Source organism: Saccopteryx leptura, chromosome 4, assembly GCF_036850995.1.
Source record: "Saccopteryx leptura isolate mSacLep1 chromosome 4, mSacLep1_pri_phased_curated, whole genome shotgun sequence".
Classification (NCBI taxonomy): Eukaryota; Metazoa; Chordata; class Mammalia; order Chiroptera; family Emballonuridae; genus Saccopteryx; species Saccopteryx leptura.
This window is the reverse complement of record NC_089506.1, coordinates 5,039,367-5,063,865: the sequence shown is the minus strand read 5'-3', so window position 1 is coordinate 5,063,865 and position 24,499 is coordinate 5,039,367. Positions and strand designations below refer to the sequence as shown.

The 24,499-nt window shown below is 42.6% G+C and overlaps 1 long non-coding RNA gene across 1 annotated transcript in view; it reads right to left on the bottom strand.

The window, feature by feature from the left end:
* Positions 1 to 8,351: 8,351 nt before the first annotated feature.
* Positions 8,352 to 24,499, bottom strand: part of LOC136402587 (uncharacterized) — a 37,710-nt gene continuing 21,562 nt past the window's right edge. Inside the window, exon 2 of the long non-coding RNA XR_010751000.1 lies at positions 8,352 to 8,586. This is a non-coding gene — a long non-coding RNA (uncharacterized lncRNA). The remainder of the gene's footprint in view (positions 8,587 to 24,499) is intronic.

Genomic DNA, 24,499 nt, shown 5'->3' with positions numbered 1-24,499 from the left:
TGAGGAAGTGCCTCTGTTTATTTTCTCTGAATGTCCTTTCTTCTTGGCATCAGTTTTGGGAAATGGAATACTTGGCTCATTTATTCCTTTTGGTTTATAGTGCTTATTTATACATTCAGGAAATTGTCACTCTGTCCCAGGAGCTGTGGAACATTTGCATGGTCTGTCATTTCCCTTTGGCTCTTTCTCTTGTTTACACAAATACTTTGCATTTTTATGTGCTGTTAAAATTTTTGGTCATTTGTGAGTTTTGTCTCTTCCCTACTACCGTTTGTAAAGCCCAGTGTTCCGTGTGTCAGTGCTCTTGTTCTTGGGGGGGTGGAGCAGAAAGGGGCACATTATCGCTGATAGTCATATTTTAATTTGAAAGTGTTTCTAGTTTGAAATATTCACAGAGAAATTTTTTTAATTACTTTATTTCCCCATGTATAAGATGCTTCCCATATATAAAACGCACCTTAATGTTGGGGCCCAAAATTTGAAAAAATTGTTTTCCATAAAGTTATTGAACTCAAGTTTTATTCATTATAAAATTCATACAACTCCTCATCACTGTCAAATTTTCCACCCACTAGCTTGTCCTCCTCTGTGTCTCATGACGAATCATTGTCTTCATCTATTGCCTCATCCTCAGTTCCATCAATTGCATTTGAAATGCCACAACCATTGTATTAAATGCACCCAGTTCTTAGACCTCAAATTTTTCTAAAACTGTTGTGTCTTAAACATGGGGAAATACGGTAGATGTGGCCACAGTGCAAGAATCAAATAGAAGGTTCTATCAGTACAACACAGCCTCAGCGTAGAATCCAAGGTCATGGATTTAGGTTGTGTGTGGCTACCTTGGAACAGGGAGAGGGGGACAGAGAGATGTTTGTCATCTGGAAATAAGGCTTCTCTGTGTTGGTGGCTTCCCTGCAGCCTCCCTCTCAGCTCAGGACCAAGTGCCTCTCGATAGTATTCCTAAAAACATATCATTTATTGCTAGATTATATTAAATACAGTACAATATTTTTGTGACTTATAGACTCCATCTCTTTAAAGAGAGAGTTGAGATCAACTCTTTCAGTACACAATGAACTAATCACCTTTTTAGGGTTCATGGGGACCATCAATTTCCTAGTGAAGGCATGACCTTTGATACTGACCAGAACAGGACTCTGCTTTTCTCTGGCTGTTATTAGAGATGACCAGTGCTGGTCAGTCGGCTCTGATTTGGGTGTAGTTCTTACTTTTCTCTGTTGATGGTACCCTGAAGCATTAGGTCACTTGATCTTGTTGATACAGCTAGGAACTTGCAGATGATACTAAAATATCTGCTTATCCTAAAAAATATCTTCACATATCAACGTCCTCTCCTGCCTTAAAATTAAAAAACCAGGTTCTACTTTTTTGAAGTAAATGGCACCTTTTTTGTTCTTTTTTTTTTTAATTTTCTTAAGTGATAAGCAGGCAAGCAGAGATACAGAATCCATCATGTGGCCCAACTGGAATCTACCTGGCAAACCCCTTACTGGGTGATTTTCTGCTCTTCTGAGGCAATTACTCTGTTGCTCTGCAACTGAGCTATTTTAGCACCTGAGGTGAAGCCATGGAAACATCCTCAGCTCCTGGGTCCAACTTGCCATAAATGAACATGGCCAGGGGAGGAGAAATGAGATAGAGAGAGAGAGAGGTGGGAGTGGGTGAGGGGGAGGGGGAATGAAGCAGATAGTCACATTTCTGGTGTGCCCTGACTGACCATACACTGGGCTGATGCTCTACCACTGTGCCAACGAACCACGGCCCAATGGCCCATTTCAGTACACTTTGTAGAAAAGTTTCACTTTCAGTTTCATTATGAATCGATTGAATTTAGAAGGTGACAAATTTTCTTAAATCGCAATCATGGTCCTTTTTGCTAATTTTGTCATTGCTGTGTGATGCTCAAATGGTTCATCATCAGGATTAAAAGGTCAGATAATTTAATGCTGACCACACTGGACAGAATTTTCTGTGCAAGTTCATAACACTAACCAGAATAATGGAGGAAGAGACAAGATGAATACAAAGTAGGCAGACGTTCCAACTCCCACTTCCCAAACCAAGGTAGATTAAAATTTAATTCTGAGAAGACTGATCTTGAACAAACAAGTTTGGACTAAACTAAGAGGATTCTATAGTAGAGGACCACCAAAGAACACACACTGAGACTCTTAGGAAAGGCGGAGATGCAGAAAACAGTGCCCCAATCTCAGAATGAACAGTGACCTGGTTTCATTGCAACACCTTAGTTGTTCATTGATTGCTTTGTCATATGTGCCTTGACCATGGGGCTTCAGCAGACTGAGTGACCCCTTGCTCAAGCCAGTGACCTTGATTGGAGTCAAGCTGGTGAGCTTTGCTGAAATCAGATAAACCCGTGCCCAAGCGGCTAACCTCGGGATCTTGACCCTGTGTCGTCTGGATCCCAGTCCAGCGCTCTATCCACTGCGCCACTGCCTGGTCAGGGCATAACGTTTCTTGCAAGGTTATATAGGATTATATTAGAATCACTATGGGATTATTGTCACTCTATCTCTTTAAAGAGAGAAAACATTGAAGTCAACATATTTTATTCGACATTGACTCATTTACCATTTGAGATCCAAACGAGGACAATTGAGGTCACGGTCACTGGGCATGCTGAGCTATACCAATGGCTCTGGGACTCCCCTTTCTCAGTTCATTATTTGAGATGACCGGTGCTGGTCAGTGTACTCCGGTTTGGGTGTTGTTCTTACTCTTCTCTGTTGGTGGGACCCTGAAGCAATAGGCCACTTGATCTTGTGGATACAGCTAGGAAAATGCACATGTGACTGAAACAGCTGCTTATTCTGAGAAAATATACATATCACTGCCCTCTCCCATCTTACAATTAAAGAACATGCAACACAGTCCATTGGATCCGCCTTTCCTGAAATCAACAGCACCTTTTGGTTCACTCCAGACACCTTTCTCCTTTGAGTTTTATTATGAATGGATTAAATTTTGTCTGTTAAGCTTGCTCTAATTATGTTTACTTTTGCTGATTTTGTGATTGCTGCATAAATGATCAAATTATTCATTATTGGAATGGAAAAGCTGAATAACATAATGTGGATGACTCAGAAAAGAAATTTCTGAAGCTGTTGAACCACACACATAAGAAAAATGGAATAACAACAAAAAAGGAACAGTGAGTTTAATGCTTGAAGTTTATTCTTGAGAGAGAAAGGAGAGAAGGGACAGGTACACTGACTAAATGCACTCTCGGGTCCTCAGTGGAATGTCACAGTGCTCTGGGTCTCAATCCACTAAGCTCAGAGACAGCAAAGATTGTATAGACAGCCATTCTTCCTACAGCTCCGAGAGAGACGCTCATCTCTATTGCATGAGTGATTTCTGTACGTGCAGATGGTCACTCTCTGAAGTCCTGTGGAGGGAAGAGGAGGTTCAGGCACAGTGGACATGGGCACAGGGAGTAGACTCACAGCCGGTATCAGGATAGCCACTAAGAAGTGACCTGTCTATTACCATAGACAACATCTGCTGGGTTAGGGTGAAAGGTCACCTGTTGCATTCTCTGCCCCACCCCCATCCTTCTCTCCCCTCCTGGTTCCTGCTTCTCTCCCCCCTCATCGCACCCCCGACTGAGAGTGTGGGCTCCATACCCCTCTGACAGGCCCTCTGATGGGGTCAGACCCTGTAGCATGTGGGCAGCTGTGACCAAACACTTCTCAAGTGATGCGTTCCTCTTCTGTGAACGAGATGGCCACATCCTGGTCCTCAGCCTCAGGCTGATCCTGGGCTGGCACCTGGTCAGCTGTCTCTCACAGGGACTCAGCCCGGGCCAGGAAGGCCAGGAGCTGCAGGGCAGTGAGGAGGGCAAGGGTCCTCATGGCTGAGAGTCCCCTGGAGTTGAAGGTCGGGTGGGAGGGCAGAGTGAGTGGTAGGGAGGGCAGAGCCAGCCTGCACTTATAGTGGAGTGGGCGGGGCTCAGCGGCCACAGTGCAGAAAGGGCAGTGGGACTCTGGCTGTATTGAGGTCAGGGCAGCTGGGCCTCCCAGCATCTTTGATGTTCCTGTTCCCATCCCTTCGATGCAGCACATGTCCGTGGGTTCAGTGTCCACACTTTTTTCATGCTGATAGTGATGACGAGAATATGGTGTGTGTTCTCAGTACCATCTGCTCGGGTATTTACCTTGTAGTATTCAAGGAGGACAAGGACTAGAGCTCTCAGTCAATGATTACAGGAACAACGTTCTTCTGTGTCCAATGTGGGCCCTGCTCACCTCTGGAGACTCCGACCCTGGGACCAGACCTTTCCCAATTGCTGTAGAGAGTTCATTTTCCGAGTTCAGTGGCATCACCACCCTGTAAGGGAGGTTTTCAGGTTCTGGGTAGATAGGCTTCTGGAGGGGAGGGGACTGTGACTCAGGACCAAGTGCAGTGAGCTCAGTGGGACACGAAGGAGGGACTTTGTCAGAGTTAAGCTGAATGATTTGTTTTCAGACATCTGTGGAATATATAGATATCACATAAATTGCTGTCTAATTACATGTGTCATTTTGGAGAAATAGAAAACACAACAAAGTTTCTGCAACCTGCTTCTGATATTTCTGATACTTTAAAATAAAAAAGTAATTCTTGCACAAAAAAGAAAATTCGAAAGGGAGCTGAGTGATGAGTGAGACTATCGGTCCCCCGCCCTGCGCCAGCCCTCCACCCGCTCTGCAGGAGCCACCAGGTTCCCTGTGTTCTGAGTGTCCATCTTCACTGGAGGATTTACCTCGAACACTGTTCCAGCAGCGCAAACAGGACCGTGTCCCTGTGTGAACCGTGTTATACTTTCCCAGCGTTTATTGGTCATCTTTTAGCAGTCTGTCATTGATTGTTAAATTATGACAATTGGATTATTGCTAAAGGTTTGTAATTACAACCATAACTGCAGTGAGTATCCTCTTATACACATCGTGTTGCTTATTTCTGACTATCTTTGAAGATCAAGAAAGGAAAGGAAGCTTAAAGGGTGAGGATGCTCACAGCTGAGGGTCATTGGGATGCACTGTGTAGATGAGAGGACAGGAGCTGGGTGTTAGGGCCGAGCAGAATCAGCCTGTGTAAACGGGAGAGTTGGAGGAGAGACAGAATTGCCCTCAGTGTGTGAATATGTGAGGGCAGGTGGCCTGTCCCAGGTCCTGCTCTTGCCCAGGGTCCCTTTGATATTTTTCTGATCTCGCTGGTCCATCCATCACATGTGCCTTTTTGCTTGGTGTTTATGCTTGTTTTCCATATGTGATGATTTATGTTTTCTCGGAACATGACAACCTGCCCTGTCTCTCATCTGTCTGAGTGTTTACCAGGCAGATGTGGGCTTGTGCGTTGGAGGGTCTCGAAGACATCAGGGGGCACTTGTAAAACTCACTCAGAAGCAGCATAATTAGAGTGACATAAAGTTTCTCACCTGGTGCTCTGGGTATCCAATTGGAATTTTTACCTTTCTGAGGGAAACTACGTTGAATGTGCAACTCTATGCTGAGGAATAATTTTTATGATTCACATTTATAGGGACAAATGGTCTTTTCTGGGATTTTCAGGATTTAAAAAATTTGATCTGCATGAATCACTTTTGGAAAACACTGCTTAAGCCCTGACTCCTACACAATAAAGGATGCAAATGAGAAGATATTAGAGTAGAAAGACAGAGTTGGGGGCAAAATATCAGTAAAACTTATTTCTAGCCTTTTAATTAATTTCTCATAAATGGTTGATAAGGCTGTTGCTGAGAAATGATTAGTAAACAAATGTAAATTAAAAAAATAAAATATGGGAGCTGTCATTTGGAATAAAATTCCCAGTGTATTAGACCAAACGTGGGATTTGCTCAAGGGAGACAATGGATTCATGGAGTATTTTGAGATTACACAGATATTTTCTTTTTCATTAAAAAAAATGGCGAATCGTGCCATCAATTATGAGTATGCTGTTCTGATGTTCACTTTGTTTTTCCCCATCATGTCTATGTCTGCTCACTGCCATTTTGTTGTGAAGGAAAGTTGTCCTTTCCCCATTACTGATCTCAATGTGGACACATGGCTCTTTCTTTTATCTCTGGGTTAGACTTCCATACTTCTTTTGTTTTTATAAAAGTGTTTTGGTCCTGGCGGGTGGCTCGGTGGATAGAGCTTTGGCCCAGCATATGAATGACCTGGGCTCATTTTACGGTCCGGACCCAGAGGCAAAGTGAGCACCTATTTCTTCCTTCATCCTTCTCCCTCTTCTTTCTCTCTTTGTTTCCTGCGGCCAGTGACTCGATTGGTTTGAAGTATGGCCCAGGCACTGAAAATAGCTCAGCTAATCGGAGCATTGGCCTCAGGCACTACAAATAGGGCGGGAATCAAGCATTCACCCCAGATGAGGTTTGCTACGTGGATCCCAGTTGTGGCACGTGTGGGAGTCTGCCTCACTATCTCCCCTCGTCTTACCTAAAAAAAAAAAAAAAAAAGTTTCAACTTTGGTCTCTGGGGGCTCTTTCAGATTTCTGTTATGATCCTTAAACATAGTATGCTACATGTTGGGGGACTATTTTATTACTTTCTGTCACTAGAAGATGCTTCAGACTCATCTTGCATTTCCCTCCCCCTTTTCAGAAGTCAGTTCATTCTTCAAGTATCCCTATTTCCATTTACTGGAGAATATTTTACAAAGTTTCAAAGTCATTTCAGTTCTCTCTTCCCCACTGCCTTTAGTGTGGTCACATGATTAATCATGACCCAATTTTATATGTCACAGTCCACATCCCATTCTTCAGTCCACATCGATTTGAAATATTTAAAAATTTACATACACTAAAATGCAAGCTTGATGATGTAGTGTTCTAAGAATTATTGCATCAATCAATCATTCATTCCTCTTCATTGCTGCATAGTATTCAATCATACAATGTGCCACCATTAATTCATTAATTGAAAGACATCTCTATTGTTTCCCATTTTGGGGGTAATTATGAGTAAAGCTGCTATAAACATTTCATACAGGCTTTTCATGTGTGTATACATTTTGACTTCCCCTGGGTGACTACCCAGGAGTGCAGTTAATGAATCCTTTGGTAAGCATATGTGTCACTCTTACAAGCATAGGTTTAACTTCCCCATTTCTCTTCCAAAGCAGATTTAGCGTTTTGCATTCCTAGTAGCAGTGTATTAGAGATTGAGACAAAGAAAGTCACTCAGCAGAAAGTTGACTAAGAACCTGTACCCTGACTATTTCAAACTGGGGGCTACTCCTTTACTACTGAATCGTCTAGTCAGCAGGCTTGGGCTTTGCCATTCAAACCTCGTCTGTGCTGGAAATGATTCCATGGGTTCTAAGGAAGTGGTTGTCAAGGACTCGGGTATTCGGGAAGGCGCCTCTGGAGAGTAGAATACTTCAGTTGTGCATTGATTGCTTTCTCATATGTGCCTTGACCGTGGGGCCACAGCAGACCGAATCACCCCTTGCTCAGCCAGTGACCTTGGTTCCAAGCTGGTGAGCTTTTTTCTCTAGCCAGAAGTGCCTGCGCTCAAGCTGGAGACCTCGGAGTCTTGAACCTGGGTCGTCCATATCAGAGACCGACGATCTATTCACTGCACCACTGCCTGTTCATACCATACGGTTTCTTGCTAGATTTTATATTAGATTATATTAGAATTACTAGGGGATTATTGTCACTCTATCTCTTTAAAGAGAGAGAGCAATGACAACTTATTTCATTTGACATTGACTCATTCACCACTTGCAATGCAATCAAGGACCACTGAGTTCACGAATACTGGGCATCTGAGCTTTACCAGTGGCTCTGGGATGCCCCCTTCTCAGTTCATTATTTGAGACCACCGATGCTGATCAGTATACTTTGGTTTTGGTGTAGTTTTTACTTTTCTCTGTTTGTGGCACCCTGAAGTATTAGATCACTTGATCTTGTTGATACCGCTACAAATGTGAACATGTGACTGAAATACCTGCTTATTCTGAGAAAAATATACATATCAATGCCCTCTCCTGTCTTAAAATTAAAGAACATGTAACACAGTCCATTGGAACCACCTTTCCTGAAGTCAACAACACCTTCTGGTTCACTCCAGACACCTTTCTCCTTTGAGTTTTATTATGACTGGATTAAATTTTGTCTGTTAAGCTTGTTCTAAATATGATTACTTTTGCTGTTTTTGTTATTGCCCGGTAAATGCTCAAGTTGTTCATTATTGGGATGGAAAAACTGAATAACATAATGTGAACGATTCAGAAAAGAATTTTCCAAGCTGTTGAATCACACACATAAGAAAAATGGAACAAAAAAGAAAAAGAAACAGTGAGTTTAATGCTTGAAGTTTATTCTGGAGAGAGAAAGGAGAGAAAGGACAGGTACACAGACTAATGCACTCTAGCATCCTCAGTGGAATGTCACAGTGCTCTGGGTCTCAGCCCACAAAGCTCAGCGACAGCAAAGATTGTATAGATGGCCATTCTTCCTACAGCTCCCAGAGAGACGCTCATCTCTATTGCATCTGCCATTTCTGCACGTGCAGATGGTCACTCTCCAAAGGCCTCTGGAGGGAAATGGAGGGTCAGGCACGGTGGGCACAGGTACAGGGTGCAGAGGCACAGTTGGTACCAGGGACAGCCACTGAGAAGTGACCTATCTATTACCATAGACAACATCTGCTGGATTAGGATGAAAGGTCATGTGTTACATTCTCTGCCCCGCCCCCATCCTCCTCTCCCCTCGTGGTGCCTGCTTCTCAGCCCCCTCATTCCACCCACGACTGTGAGCCTGGCCTGCACATACCTCTGACAGGCCCTCTGATGGGGTCAGACCCTGTAGCACGTGGGCAGGTGTCACCTGAAGCTTCTCGAGCGATTAATTCCTCTTCTGTGAAGAAGGTGGCCACATCCTGGTTCTCGGTCTCGGGCTGGTCCTGGGCCGGCACCTGGTCATCTGTCTCCCGCAGGGGCTCAGCCTGGGCCTGGAAGGCCAGGAGGAGCAGGGCAGTGAGGAGGGCGAGGGTCCTCATGGCTGAGAGTCCCCTGGAGGTGCGGGTCGGGTGGGAGGGCAGAGTGAGTGGTGGGGAGGGCAGAGCCAGCCTGCACTTATAGTGGGGTGGGCGGGGCTCAGTGACCACAGGGCAGTGAGGGCCACAGGGCCTCTGGCAGCAGTGAACACTGAACGTGAAGGCTGTTGTTGCTTACACTCCCAGCTCTGATGGCCCTTGTCACAGTCAGTCAGAAGAGGGACATGCGACCCTCACTTGGCTGCCCATGGTACTTGACGACTCTGAGAAAACTCACCGATTATGTCCAACTTTTCTTCATTCACTTTCCTCAAAAAATTGTTGAATAGTGAACAAAACAGAAATAAAATGTTAACCTTTGGGGTACCTGTATTCTGACGGAGGAGAAAAACAGCAGAAACAAGTATCATTTGCTACATTCAGTATTTATAGGTGCACAGTGCAATGTGGTGTAGAACTGTACACTTGAAACTTAAGTAGTGTTATTACCCAGGGTCACCCCATACGTTTAATGAAAATTTGCAGAAAACATGCTGGGGTCTTAGGAAAGACAGGGGACACTGAGCAGCCCGTGGCAGGGACAGGAGAAGTCACCGCAGTGTGATGCGTGAGCAAGCGGGTCGTTCCCAGATCCGACCCTCTGACCCTGTCTGTGGCGTTAGTGCTCTGCTGCTCTGAGCCCCAGGCTCTGCTCACTCTCCAGCTTCCCTGGAAATAGTCAGGCCTTCTAAAACAAAGAGCCAGATGGTTGGAGTGTGTTGACCTGGGGTCCTGCCCAGTTTCCATCCCCCCTGGCCCCACCCCATTGGAGAACACACCTGCCATTCCCACCTTCCCAATCTGCTTGCTTATTCCCTGGAAGCTGGTGCACTGTCTCTACAGCACAGTCTCCTACTGCAGTCGTGGAGAATATTTTCAGTCTCAGAGATGACTGCTTAAAATCAATTCACTGACGTCCTGCTCCCAGAATTCCAGTTTCCCATTATCTTGGTATCTGTAGTTCCTAGAGTCTGGAACCTGCTGGAACCCGCTGACACTATGAGTCACTCATTGATATCAACAATAAATTCTGAATTGCAACAGAGATGCCATGGGGGCATGGCCTCCACTGCCCTGACCATCGCCCTCTGGTGGTGACTTCCATGTGGAAACACTGTGTGCCCTCACCCTGGGTCCACGCCAAGAGCTTCTTAACTACAAGAGACTCTTCAAAGAGACAGAGCCACCCCCTCTCAGGCCTCTGGCTCACAGTGAGTCACCAGTTCTAGTTACGCCAAACCCAGCTGTGTCTGCAGGTGGTCCCCACTGAGTGATACCAGAAACAAGAATCCAGGCAAAGACATTTCTTTCCTCACCGGGACTGCAGTCACTAGTACCTGTGGTGCAGGACAGGCAGGATACAGAGGAGGAGTGTTGGGAACACGTCTCCTTACACAGGAATGCTCCAATTGTGCCCTGGGAAAAGCCACAGAAACACATCCACAGAAGAATGCGGACAGGGGGTGGGGGGAATTTTCAGGGATGACAGACATGAATGGGCTACACAGGACCCTGTGGAAAAGCCTGATCCTTTTTCTTCTTCCTGCACCCATGCCACATATTTCAAGCCTCAATGTCATTGTCAACTATTGTAACGGATAATGGAGTCCACAATGGTTGCTCCTTATACAAACAATCTTGTTTATTTTTGTGCACTTTCCTTGTACAGTGGCTTTTTTTTTTACAGTGACTTTTTATATCAGCTAGTTAACAGCACAGAATCTTTTACACTGAACTTCAAATTCCTAAATTCTCACCAGACTACAGAATGCTATTAATCAATTTATTATTCTTTTTCAATGTGGACAAATAGTCATGGAGTTCTAATAGTTCCCACGTACAGCAGTGAGGAGGCTGTTCCACAGTAGAAAAGAACTCAGGATCTGGAGCCTGGTTCCCAGTTCTAATCAGGGTTTTACCAGGTGCTAATCTGACTGCCATGCGGAATGTCTCTAGTCTTATTTTCTGCAGGTGTACAATCAGGAGTAATAGTAGTACCTGCACAAGGTAAGACTAACCTGCCTCCGGCTGTAGAGTGGCCAGGAGAACACCACCTCAGCACACTCTTCTTGCTTGGTCCTGGTGATTAAAGAAATGTAAAACAGGAAACCAACCATTATCTAGAAATAAGAGGGAAGGGCACAAATCCCCACCCCATGCCGGCCACTTCTGAAGAGACTTGTTCCAGACAAGCTCATGGTGCATTCGCAATGATGGGCATCATTTTCCATAAGAAACCCAAGATGTTCCGGGTGAGGGAAAACAATGGAAATCTCATTCTCGGCTCCCTGGGATTCTAAGTAAGGGTCGGATGGTCGCCCCCCAGTGACAGAGGACAGGGTCAACAGGTGGAGTCAAATGAGGGGGCGGGCTGCTCTGAGGATCTTGTCTAAGGACTTGGCATGACTGGGGAAGAGGACTTGTAGTTTCTCTGGCTTTGGCTAAAGAAGAAAGCCCCTCAGCTCTCTCCCACCAGGACTGTCAGGCTCACCCGCATGAGAACCATGTCCCGAGGTCTAATCAGTCATGAGACATCACCGTGACCTGGACAGGGACCTGAATCAGCAGGGTTGTCCTGGAATGGAAGGCAAGTTTCACTGGTTAGGAGGGGCGAGGCCAGTCCCGGTAGGAACACAGGACATGGGGACGTGGTCATGGCTGTCTATCCAGAGGTCTAAGGAGATTTCAGGGGATCCGAAGAGAGAACAGACTATGGAAAAGGGATTCCTGCCTGGTAGGTGGTGGTTCTGTTCATCTGCCACAGACCAGTGCGTCTCCTAATAACGGTGTGGAATTAAGGAAACATACTTATTAAGAAAAAAGGATGGGACCAGGAGGACTCTTCAATGCTGAGGGCAATATCCAAGTGCCCTATAGCTCCAGTTTGCTTTATTATATAGCCATATGCCAATCAAGGAAGTCCTTGATACAAAGTTATACAACCAGGGCTAAAACAGGAACTTTCCCAAGACATAAACAGGAATTCCCTACCATGCACAAGGAAAATCAACCTACATTTGAACAAAGAAAGAGTAAGAGGAAGGGCATGTAAATTCCTTCCAGCAACTTAAGCAAGCAAGTGAAATGGGTGCAAATACTCAGCATCATAGCCAATATGGAGGTGGGGGGGGGGAGAATTAGCCATTTGCTAAGCTTAGAATCTACAATGGCTTTTTGCCATTTAGGGTCCACAACATATCCCCGTTTTCTTTTTTATTTTTAATTTGTGTGCTGAGATTTGCACTCATCTGATTTCCTAGTTTTCCAGATTCTAATTCGGAGTTAGAATGAAAAAATACAGAACAAACACGAAATTAGTATAGCCAACGCTAACAGATACCCAAACAACTAGTCTAATACATTACAGTGATTAAAGCCTTTAAGCAAATTCTTGGCCAATATAACAAGAATCTATAATAGAGTAATGTCCTTAACATGTTCACCAAGTCCAATTTGGCACCAACACCATTCGAAATCCCTGGAGATGGGACCCAACCCCAGTTCAGTCCATTAAAAGCTGTCACAAGGAGCAGGAGTCCAAGAAAAGTCCACATCCAGGAAATATCCGCATGGCACTGGATTTGTTGTCACAGTTCTATACTTTGCAGCTCACGTCCAAGTCCCAATGACCGCTGCTTCTAGCTGGTAATGATTCAGGTAGACTGGAAAAGCCATCTGCAGGATGTGTGGAGATTGAGCTTCTGTTTTATTCAAAACTGGAGAGATGAACCCAGGGGGCCTTTCTAACTGCTTTAGAGTTGTGGGGTGGTGAGGAGAACCTTCGAAAACACTAAGCTGGGTGGCAGAGGTAAATTTGCAACAGATGTTGGCAAAAAGGAGAATAAGAGGAATAAGTATCATCCTAAAATATGAATGGGACATTGAGGCAGGAGGAATAAAGGATACACTATATATTAAACAAAGCAGCAGAAAAAAGAACTATCAACACCCACAACAGAGATCTTTGAGGGATGAGTAAAAACCTGAATATTCAAGCAAGACATAGTTAAGTGACCCTTGTGTCCATAAGAAATGAGGTTAGTATACCTGCTACTTGGAAGAAATACCCTAGGCTCATCCACAGTGATGTGAAATGGGGCCAATGGCCCAGGTCACCTTTCGCCTTCAGTGGCAAGTCCCAGCAGGCTGCAAGGTCAGGTCACAGGTGGCTGGAGCAGGGCTGGAATAGACTGAACCCTCCCTTTAGAGGAATGAGAGAGAAGCTTACCTTCCAGTGTCCCTTTTTCCTCACAGCAAAGGCATTTAATCCTGGCAGGCTTTAGATAATGACCTTCCTTTCCACTAATGAAGCTGGGTCCAGATGGAGTCCTTTGAGACCCCTTCGGGGTGTTGGAGCCTTTAAGGTCGTATCTGAAGAGCTGTTATTTCACCTGATCTCTTGGTACCTTAAAAGCCATGCTCAGAAGATCTCTCTGAGGGATCTGAGGATCCTCACCCACCTATATAAACCTTTTCTGTATATCTGGAGCTATTTGGAAAAAGACAAAACAGTGTTATTAGCTGGATCAAATAAAAGAGGGTAGAAGTTTGCAGGAGAAAAAGATTTGGCATCTCCTGTTCATCAACATTCAAAAGAAAGTTTTTCTTTTTATTTTCTTTTTTTTTTTCTGAAGCTGGAAATGGGGAGAGACAGTCAGACAGACTCCCGCATGCGCCCGACCTGGATCCACCCAGCACGCCCACCAGGGGGTGACGCTCTGCCCACCAGGGGGCAATGCTCTGCCCCTCCGGGTCGTCGCTCTGTTGTGACCAGAGCCACTCCAGCTCCTGGGGTAGAGGGCAAGGAGCCATCCCCAGCGCCCGGGCCATCTTTGCTCTAATGGCGCCTTGCTGCAGGAGGGGAAGAGAGAGACAGAGGAACGAGAGGAGGATGGGTGGAGAAGCAGATGGGTGCTTCTCCTGTGTGCCCTGGCCGGGAATCGAACCTGGGACTTCTGCACACCAGGCCAACGCTCTACCACTGACCCAACCGGCCAGGGCCCATAAGAAAGTTTTTAAAGATAAGGTAGATTTGCAGGAATTCCAGGATATGACTCCCCCATTTATATATTTTTTAAACTGGCCTTAATATTTGATCAGTAATTTGAAAGATTTGACAAAATATAGTAAATGTGTTTCCTAAAAATGTGGGAGTATTGTCAGTTTTAATCAGTTTAGGAAATCCAATAATAGAAAATACATACAAACAATGAGCTATCACATGCTTAGCAGTGTCTCCTATTTGGTAGAGGCTACTATAAATCCAGAATAAGTATCCACTGTAATATAGACAAGGACTGTTTGCCAAATGAAGGCATATGAGTAACATTCATTTGCCAAGGTTGTCCCAGTATGAGTCCTCAAAGGTTAACTCCAAATGTAGGGACAGATTGTAGTATAGGACACCTCGGACAGGATTTAACAATCTGCCGGGCTGCATCCTGAGAAAGTTGTAACTGTTTACTCAGGGCTGCAGCATCCTGGGGATGAATAGTATGAGGTTTAATTGCTTGATCTGTCATGGTTGCTCCAATAATTTTCTTTTGGGTAGCTTGATCAACAAGGGCATTCCCTTGTGCTAAAGCTCCAGGGAGCATGGAATGAGCTCAAATATGTTCTATAAAACATGGAGCTCTATGTGGATGTACAAGTTTTTTGAAGAAGGAGAAATTGCTGCAATAGTTCCTCATCAGCAGTTGTCCCTAAGACAGCAGTCTCTATAGTGGAAACAACCATAAGTAAATATTTGCTGTCTGTGTACAGACTAAGGAGGAACATGGCAAATGCTGAAAAGCCATGATAATGGCATGTAATTCTAGTCTTTGAGCTGATTTTAAAGCTACTGTTTCAGTAAAAACTTGTCTGTCAATTATTAAGCCTGAAATTCCTGAGCTGGACACATTAGTAAATACTGTAGGTACTTCAGAGATGGGCTCATTAATAATTGTCTTTGGAAAGACAAATGTAATAATTAATGAAAATTGAACTATTTTATTAACTAGGTAGTGAGAATCAATTTGGCCTGTAAAACTTGTAAAAGTGATTTGCCATTTAGTGGAAATTTCCCAGAGCCATTGTTGTTGATCCTTTCAAAAAGGAACAACAACAATCTGAGGCTCAAAACCTATAAGCCGTAAAAGTCGACTATGATCCTTGATAATGAAGGAGGTGACAATATTAAAATATGGAGATAAAACTTTCTTAGGAGTAACACCTAAATGAATCCATTCAATAGGACCTGAAGCTTGCCACAATAGTCCTGTTGGAGTGTAATCCAAGGGACAAATTAGTAAGGCAATTGATTCTTCAGGATTTAAGAGTTTTAATTGTGCTTATTGCAAGGCTTTTTTTCCCAAAGCTTTAAAGATTGCTGTTCTAACAGCTTAAGTAGCCAAAGAGAAGCTCGTTCAGCTGAGCCTCTAAGAATATAAAAAAGTGGCTTCAGTTCCCTGGTAGTTCATTTCAAGGAATGTCTAAGCCAATTAATATCTCCTGATAATTTCTGGAAATCATTTAAAGTTTGCAAATGATCTGTCCCAATTTCTAATTTTTGTGGATGAATTTGTTGTCCCTCAATAATTTGTCCTAAATAAGAGAAAGGTAAAGATTATTGCACCCTTTCAGGCGCTATAGAAAGTCCTGATTCTTTCAAATATTCTAGTGGTTGCAAAGTGGTCAACATAATGTCTTTATCTGGATGAGCGATAAGAATATCATCCACATTATGAATTATGTATGCCTTATGGCTCTGTCTTTATATTGGAGAGCTAGCTTGAGCAACATATTTTTGGCACAACCTAGTACTGTTAACCATACCTAGAGGCAAACCTCTATACTGGTATTGCTCCACTGGAACCTGGAAATTAAGTGGAGGAACACTGAATGCAAAACACTTGCAATCATGAGGGCTTAAAGAAATAGTAAAAAAACATTCCTTCAAGTCAATAATTACAAGGTGATAATTCCATGGAATAGCAGTAAAAGAAGGGAATCCTAGCTGGAGAGGACCCATAATATCCATAGTCTTATTTATTGCTCTCAAATCTTGTAATAGGACGTCAGAATAATGGCGGGGTAGGAAGCGATACCGATAAATCTCCCCCAAAACTCAACAAGATCTTCAACCAGAAACAGAAAAACCTATACTTGGAGCTTCCAGATGCTTCGCAATACACCCAAAGGTATGATTGAGTGAAAAATTGGCTAAATATATAACCAAACCCCGAAGGAAATAGGGAGTAAGAAATGCTCCGCCTTCCTCACTAACCTCTAAACAGGGCGGCTTTCTCTGGTAACTGTGAATATAGAAACTGAGGCGGGCAAAGAGGGTGAATACATCCAGGTCGCAACACAAACGGCCGATCCAGGCTGTGGCACGGAGATCCAAGCTGAGGAAAATCTGATCCTGTGGCAACCCGGGCAATTCAAGCTAACACTCGCGCCAAACCCAAAGAAAGAAAGACAAGCGGCGCGGACATTTTACCCGGTCTCCTGGTTGGTGCGCAGTTAGTGGGCGAGAGATTTCTTCCTAAGCCCCGGAAGTGGGTGCCCGTGTTGCCCCACGGAGAGGCAGGGTCAGAGGCCTTTCTGTGGGCCAAGGGCAGAGTCTCTGGGCAGCCCCAGCGCCCTGGGAAAGCCACGCACGGGAGGGAGTGAGAACTAATTCCAACGGTGGAGATTTTCCGTACTGGAGGGTGTTTCACTCAGAGGGAAACGCGGCCGGCCTCATATCCTGGTTTGCGCGTGCAGATAAGGAGTGAGCGATTCCTCCGAGTGCCTCGGCAGTGCGCGCCCGTGTTATCGCACAGAGGGGCAGAGTCAGGGGCCTTTGTGTGGGCCAAAGCGGAATCTCGGGCCGCCCCAGCGCCTTGCAAAAGCCGCGCACGGGGACGGAGCGAGACTCAATTCCAACGCTGCAACTTTTCCCTGCGGTTGGGGGTTTCACTCAGAGCGTGAGACTGCTGGCCGGATATCCTGGTCTGCGCGCGCAGCCAGTGCGTGAGAGTTTCCTCCAAGCACCCCAGAAGTGGGCGCCCGCTTGTGTTACCGGACAGAGTGGCAGAGCCAGAGGTCTTTGAATGGCCGGAAAGCCCGCCTGATTATGCTAGCAGCTCTGACTGACTGAGCCTTACCCAGAGCCCTGTGCTGAGTGGAAATAGAGTGGGGAGTTGCCAGCTCTTTGAGCCTCTTACTATCCAGGCAGAGGCAGCAGCAACCCCATAGCTGGATTATCAGGCTACTAATTGAGGAAGGAAAGACTAGGAGAAAGGCTCCAGGAACACGGACTCTCTCACTGTCGGAGCCTATAAATGCTAATAGCCTCGACTGCCAACGAGACTAAAGCACAATACATGACATTGCCATAGAGACTTATCAACTGCAAACCTCCACCTGAGCGTGGCAAAGGGGCAAAACCCGGGGTACAGAGTCACCGACCAGGAAGAGGGAGAGAAAAGAAAAAGCAAGAAGATAACCTCTCAAAATCAAGAATAATCTGCAGACTTTATAACCTATCCCATTTTATTATATTTGTTCGTTTGTTTCTCTTATCTTCATTCTTGATACTTTTTTTTTCCTCCTCCAATTTGGCCGATTAACTCTCTACCGGTCTTACTCTCTCCTCTCCTTGAACTACACTACCCATAAGTGTTACATCTCCCATTATCTTTTCTCTTCTCTTCCTTTCTCTCTATGAGGGTTGCACTCCAAAACCCTTAACTCTCTCTCTCTCTCTCCTTTCTTTTTTCTTCTTTTAGTGGTTCCCTCTTTTTTTTTCTCTCTCTCTCTTTCTTTTCTCCCTCTATATTAGTTTCTTCCTTTCTCCTTTACATCTCCTCTCATTCAAACCTCAATAACAAACAAATTATCTTATCTGGGACTCAAACTTATGTTTGTGGCATTTTGGGGGGTTTTTACTTCACCTTTTTAACTCACTAGCAATGCTCCCATCCCTGGCTCTCCATATTATCTAGTTCTTGTTCCACTAAATACAATAGTAATTTTTTAATTTGTCCCCCCCATTTTTCCATTTTCCTCTTAATCCTCTCATCATAACTCTTAGACAACCAACACCTAAAAGCAAATCATTTTATTCTTGACCCAAATTTTTTCCTTATTTGCTTTTTGTGGGTCCATACGCTCTTTTTTTTCTTTTTTCTTTCTTTCTTTCTTTTTTTTTTTTTTTTTTTTTTTTTTTTTTTTTTTTTTTTTTTTTTTTTTTTTGCCCCTTTATTACTTTTCCCCAATTCAGGCCCTCCATCACAGGCATTGTTTGTTATAATTCACAGTCCACCACAAGATTTTATCAAGAAAGAGGGGAGAGGAGAGGAGAGGAAAAAAGGAGGGGGGGAATAATTTCCTTTTTTTTTTTTTAATTTTTATTTTATTTTATTTTTCTTTATTTCATTATTAATTTTTTTTAAAAAAACAACTCTTTTCGATTTTTTTTATTATCTTTTTAAACTTTTTATTCTTTATTAAATCTCATTAATACTATCAACAAAACCACCCTCAGATGCCATTAAGGAAGAGAAAATCGAATATCATGGATACAAAAGAAAGAGAAGTAACACAGCTAGATGAGGAAAAATCTATGGAGAAAAAATTTAATATATTGGAAACCTTGGAGCTAAATGACAGAGAATTCAAGATAGAAATCCTAAAAATCCTCCAAGATATACAAGAAAACACAGAAAGGCAATTTAGGGAGCTCAGAAAACAACTCAATGAACACAAAGAATATATGTCCAAGGAAATTGAAACTATAAAAACAAATCAAACAGAGATGAAAAACTCAATTCACGAGCTGAAAAACGAAGTAACAAGCTTAGCTAATAGAACAGGTCAGATAGAAGAGAGAATTAGTGAAATAGAAGACAAGCAACTTGAGGCACAACAGAGAGAAGAAGAAAGAGACTCAAAAATTAAAAAAAATCAGATAGCCCTACAAGAATTATCTGACTCCATCAAAAAGAATAACATAAGAATAATAGGTATATCAGAGGGAGAAGAGAGAGAAAATGGAATGGAGAACATACTCAAACAAATAATAGATGAGAACTTCCCAAGCCTGTGGAAAGAACTAAAGCCTCAAGTTCAAGAAGCAAACAGAACTCCAAGTTTTCTTAACCCCAACAAACCTATTCCAAGGCATATCATAATGAAATTGACACAAACCAACAGCAAAGAAAAAATTCTCAAGGCAGCCAGGGAAAAGAAGAATACAACATATAAAGGAAGGCCCATTAGATTATCATCAGATTTCTCAGCAGAAACTCTACAAGCTAGAAAAGAGTGGACCCCAATATCTAAAGTCCTGAAAGAGAGGAACTTTCAGCCACGAATACTATACCCATCAAAGCTATCCTTCAAATATGAAGGAGAAATAAAAACATTCACAGATACAGAAAAGATGAGGGAATTTATCACCAGAAAACCCCCACTCCAGGAATTACTAAAGGGGTTTCTCCAATCAGATACAAAGAACAAAAAAAAAACAGAGCCACAAGTAAAAGCTCCAAGAAGAACACAATAAAACCAAATTTAAACTGTGACAACAAAAAGAAAGGGGTGGAGAAGATGGAGATTAACAGTAGCAAAGGACGATGGAGTGCAAAAGTACTCACAAAATAGTTCGCTACAATGAACAGGGTAGGGACCCTTTTCATTACTCAAAGGTAACCACCATTGAAAAAACCACCACAGAAGCACATGAGATAAAAAAGATAGCAACAGAGGAAAGATGTATGGAATACAACCAAATAAAAACAAAAGATAGAAAAATGAAAGAGAAGGATCAAACAAGACACAAAACTAACAGAAAGCAAGATATAAAATGGCAATAGGGAACTCACAAGTATCAATAATTACACTAAATGTAAATGGATTAAACTCACCAATAAAAAGGCACAGAGTAGCAGAATGGATTAAAAAAGAAAATCCAACTGTATGCTGCCTACAGGAAACTCATCTAAGTAACAAGGATAAAAACAAATTCAAAGTGAAAGGCTGGAAAACAATACTCCAAGCAAATAACATCCAAAAAAAAGCAGGTGTAGCAATACTCATATCGGATAATGCTGACTACAAGACAGAAAAAGTACTCAGAGACAAAAATGGCCATTTCATAATGGCTAAGGGGACACTGAATCAAGAAGACATAACAATTCTTAATATATATGCACCAAACCAAGGAGCACCAAAATATATAAGACAGCTACTTATTGATCTTAAAACAAAAACTGACAAAAACACAATCATACTTGGATACCTCAATACACCACTGACGGCTCTAGATCGGTCATCCAAACAGAGAATCAACAAAGACATAGTGGCCTTAAACAAAACACTAGAGCACCTGGATATGATAGACATCTACAGGACATTTCATCCCAAAGTGACTGAGTATACATTTTTCTCCAGTGTACATGGATCATTCTCAAGAATTGACCATATGTTGGGCCACAAAAACAACATCAGCAAATTCAGAAAAATTGAAGTTTTACCAAGCATATTTTTTTTGTTCACGATTGCAACAAAAAAAATAAAATACTTAGGAATAAACATAACAAAGAATGTAAAGGACTTATATAATGAAAACTATAAACCATTGTTAAGGGAAATCGAAAAAGATATAATGAGATGGAAGAATATACCTTGTCCTTGGCTAGGAAGAATAAATATAATCAAGATGGCTATATTACCCAAAGCAATATACAAATTTAATGCAATTCCCATCAAACTTCCAATGACGTTTTTTAAAGAAATAGAGCAAAAAATCATCAGATTTATATGGAACTATAAAAAACCCCGAATAGCCAAAGCAATCCTAAAGAAAAAGAATGAAGCTGGGGGCATTACAATACCTGACTTCAAACTCTATTATAGGGCCACGACAATCAAAACAGCATGGTATTGGCAGAAAAATAGACAATCAGACCAATGGAACAGAATAGAAAGTCCAGAAATAAAACCACATATATATAGTCAAATAATTTTTGATAAAGGGGCCAACAACACACAATGGAGAAAAGAAAGCCTCTTCAATAAATGGTGCTGGGAAAACTGGAAAGCCACATGCAAAAGAATGAAACTGGACTACAGTCTCTCCCCCTGTACAAAAATTAACTCAAAATGGATCAAAGATCTAAACATAAGACCTGAAACAATTAAGTACATAGAAGAAGACATAGGTACTCAACTCATGGACTTGGGTTTTAAAGAGCATTTTATGAATTTGACTCCACAGGCAAGAGAAGTGAAGGCAAAAATTAATGAATGGGACTACATCAGACTAAGAAGTTTTTGCTCAGCAAGAGAAACTGATAACAAAATAAACAGAAAGCCAACTAAATGGGAAATGATATTTTCAAACAACAGCTCAGATAAGGGCTAATATCCAAAATATACAAAGAACTCATAAAACTCAACAACAAACAAACAAACAATCCAATAAAAAAATGGGAAGAGGATATGAATAGACACCTCTCCCAGGAAGAAATACAAATGGCCAACAGATATATGAAAAGATGCTCATCTTCTTTAGCTATTAGAGAAATGCAAATCAAAACGGCAATGAGATACCACCTCACACCTGTTCGATTAGCTGTTATTAGCAAGACAGGTAATAGCAAATGTTGGAGAGGCTGTGGAGAAAAAGGAACCCTCATACACTGTTGGTGGGAATGTAAAGTAGTACAACCATTATGGAAGAAAGTATGGTGGTTCCTCAAAAAACTGAAAATAGAACTACCTTATGACCCAGCAATCCCTCTACTGGGTATATATCCCAAAAACTCAGAAACATTGATACGTAAAGACACATGCAGCCCCATGTTTATTGCAGCATTGTTCACAGTGGCCAGGACATGGAAACAACCAAAAAGCCCATCAATAGATGACTGGATAAAGAAGATGTGGCACATATACACTATGGAATACTACTCAGCCATAAGAAATAATGACATCGGAACATTTACAGCAAAATGGTGGGATCTTGATAACATGACACGAAGCGAAATAAGTAAATCAGAAAAAACCAGGAACTGTATTATTCCATACGTAGGTGGGACATAATAGTGAAACTAAGAGACATTGATAAGAGTGTGGTGGTTACAGGGGGGAGGGGGGAATGGGAGAGGGAAAGGGGGTGGGGAGGAACACAAAGAAAACAAGATAGAAGGTGACAGAGGACAATCTGACTTTGGGTGGTGGGTATGCAACATAATTGAACAACAAGATAACCTGGAGTTGTTAACTTTGAATATATGTATCCTGATTTATTGATGTCACCCCATTAAAAAAATAAAATTATAAAAAAAAAAAAAAAAAAAAAAAACTTAGAAGAAAAAAAAAAAAGTAACTATTGCACAAAAAAGAAAATTCGAAAGGGAGCTGAGTGATGAGTGAGACTATCGGTCCCCCTTCCTGCACTAGCCCTCCACCCGCTCTGCAGGGGCCACCAGGGTCCCCCTGTTCTGAGTGTCCTTCCTCACACCAGGGTTTACCTAGAACACTGTTCCAGCAGTGAGCACAGGACAGCAACCCTGTGTAAACGGTGTTTTTCATCCCAGCGTTTATAGGTCAACTTTTAGTGGTCACTAAACACTGAGAGTTTGGTTATTGTAACTATTTTCAGTTACAAGCATAAATGCCGTGAGTATCCTCTTGCAAATTTCAGACTGTCTTCTATAGAAATGTCCCTAGTAGATTCTGGGTCAAAGTAACACATCCTACACATTTGAGAGACATTAATGTATCATCCTCTGCATAAGTCCTGTCGACATCACTCACTGAAATATTTGAGCCCACTTGCTGCCGACGCACAGTTGAAGGTGTTTGAAAGACCCCGTAGTCTCACAATTTCATCATATGTATTTTTAAGCCTTGGCTCTGGGCAGCCAAGTGTTTTGTTATACATACACTGGATGTCCCAGACCCTCTTGCAGCTGAGAGTGACCATTAAACAGAATTCTGACCAATCAAATATAACCTCTGAGCCTGATCAGGCGGTTGCACAGTGGATAGAGCATTGGACTGGGATGCGGAGGACCCAGGTTCGAGACTCCAAGGTTGCCAGCTTGAGCGCAGGCTCATCTGGTTTGAGCAAAAGCCCACCAGCTTGAACCCAAGTTCGCTGGCTCCAGCAAGGGGTTACTCGGTCTGCTGAAGGCCAGCGGTCAAGGCACATATGAGAAAGCAATCAATGAACAACTAAGGTGTTGCAACGCGCAATGAAAAAAAACTAATGATTGATGCTTCTCATCTCTCTCCATTTCTGTCTGTCCATGTAATGAATTATTGTCACTGTTTATAGTTGTGCTGTGTTATTGTTTTATATTTTTTCTCCTTATTTCTACTTGGAGGACTGGAGCAGTTGGACTTGTGACCTCTCTGTTCTGCCCATGGGAAGGACAGTTACTGCATGTGGACGGTGTGGCCAGGCAATGGGAGATGCCCGTCCTGAGACCCAGTTGAGACACGTCCCCCACCTCCAGTGCTGCCTGCATGCTGATCGCTGTGAGCCTATTTCAATTTAGAAGATACTCATCTAAAAATAGAATTAGTGTAGTAATCTTTTTAAATAAGTTACACTTAACTCTAAATAGTACCCGTTAGGCAAGATGGAGAGTAGTGGAGCAGATGGGGACTTCTCCTGTGTGTCCTGATGGGAACTGAACACGGGACATCCACGTGCTGGGCCGATGCTCTACCACTGAGCACACTGGCCAGGGCCCCATTTTGCTTCTTGATTGGCATCCTCACTTGCAATTTTCTTCACTTTTATTCGAGCATCATTGGCTGTGTGATTTATTCTCAACCATCTCTTTCCTGTAGGAGTAGGATCCCATTTCTTTAGAGGCAGGCTGAGTAGGCTAACAGTCATTGTGTTTGATATATTAGAAACAGTAAGGTGACTTCATTCTCTAAATATGTTTTGTTCCTTTTTGAAAAACCACTTTCCAACAATATTTCTGACAATAATTTTAGCTCTTTAAACACTTTCAGAAATTGCAGAGTTTTGGCAATTTTTTAAAACATTTTTCATGAAATACAGATAATCATTAATATCAATATTGTAAATAAAAATGTCATTAAAGAGGAGCAATTGTTCTTCAGCTGCTTTCTATGGAATTAGTACATCTTCAATATTCCAGTAATCTTGCTGTTGCACAGATGAACATTTTAAAAGAATGAGGAATGTAAATTTGTGATTTCTTCATTGGGCAGCTACCCAGGTACCCACCTTAGAGAGAACCCTGATTACAAAGTACCAGTTTAACAACCGGTTTACCAAGATCAACAAGTAATTAGGTATCAGTTTGCTAATAGAATTATTTAAGGAAATCACTATTTGCCAGGCTTAGATTCTACTGCTGAAGGCATAGTGTCCAAGTGTTCAGTCTGTGCCC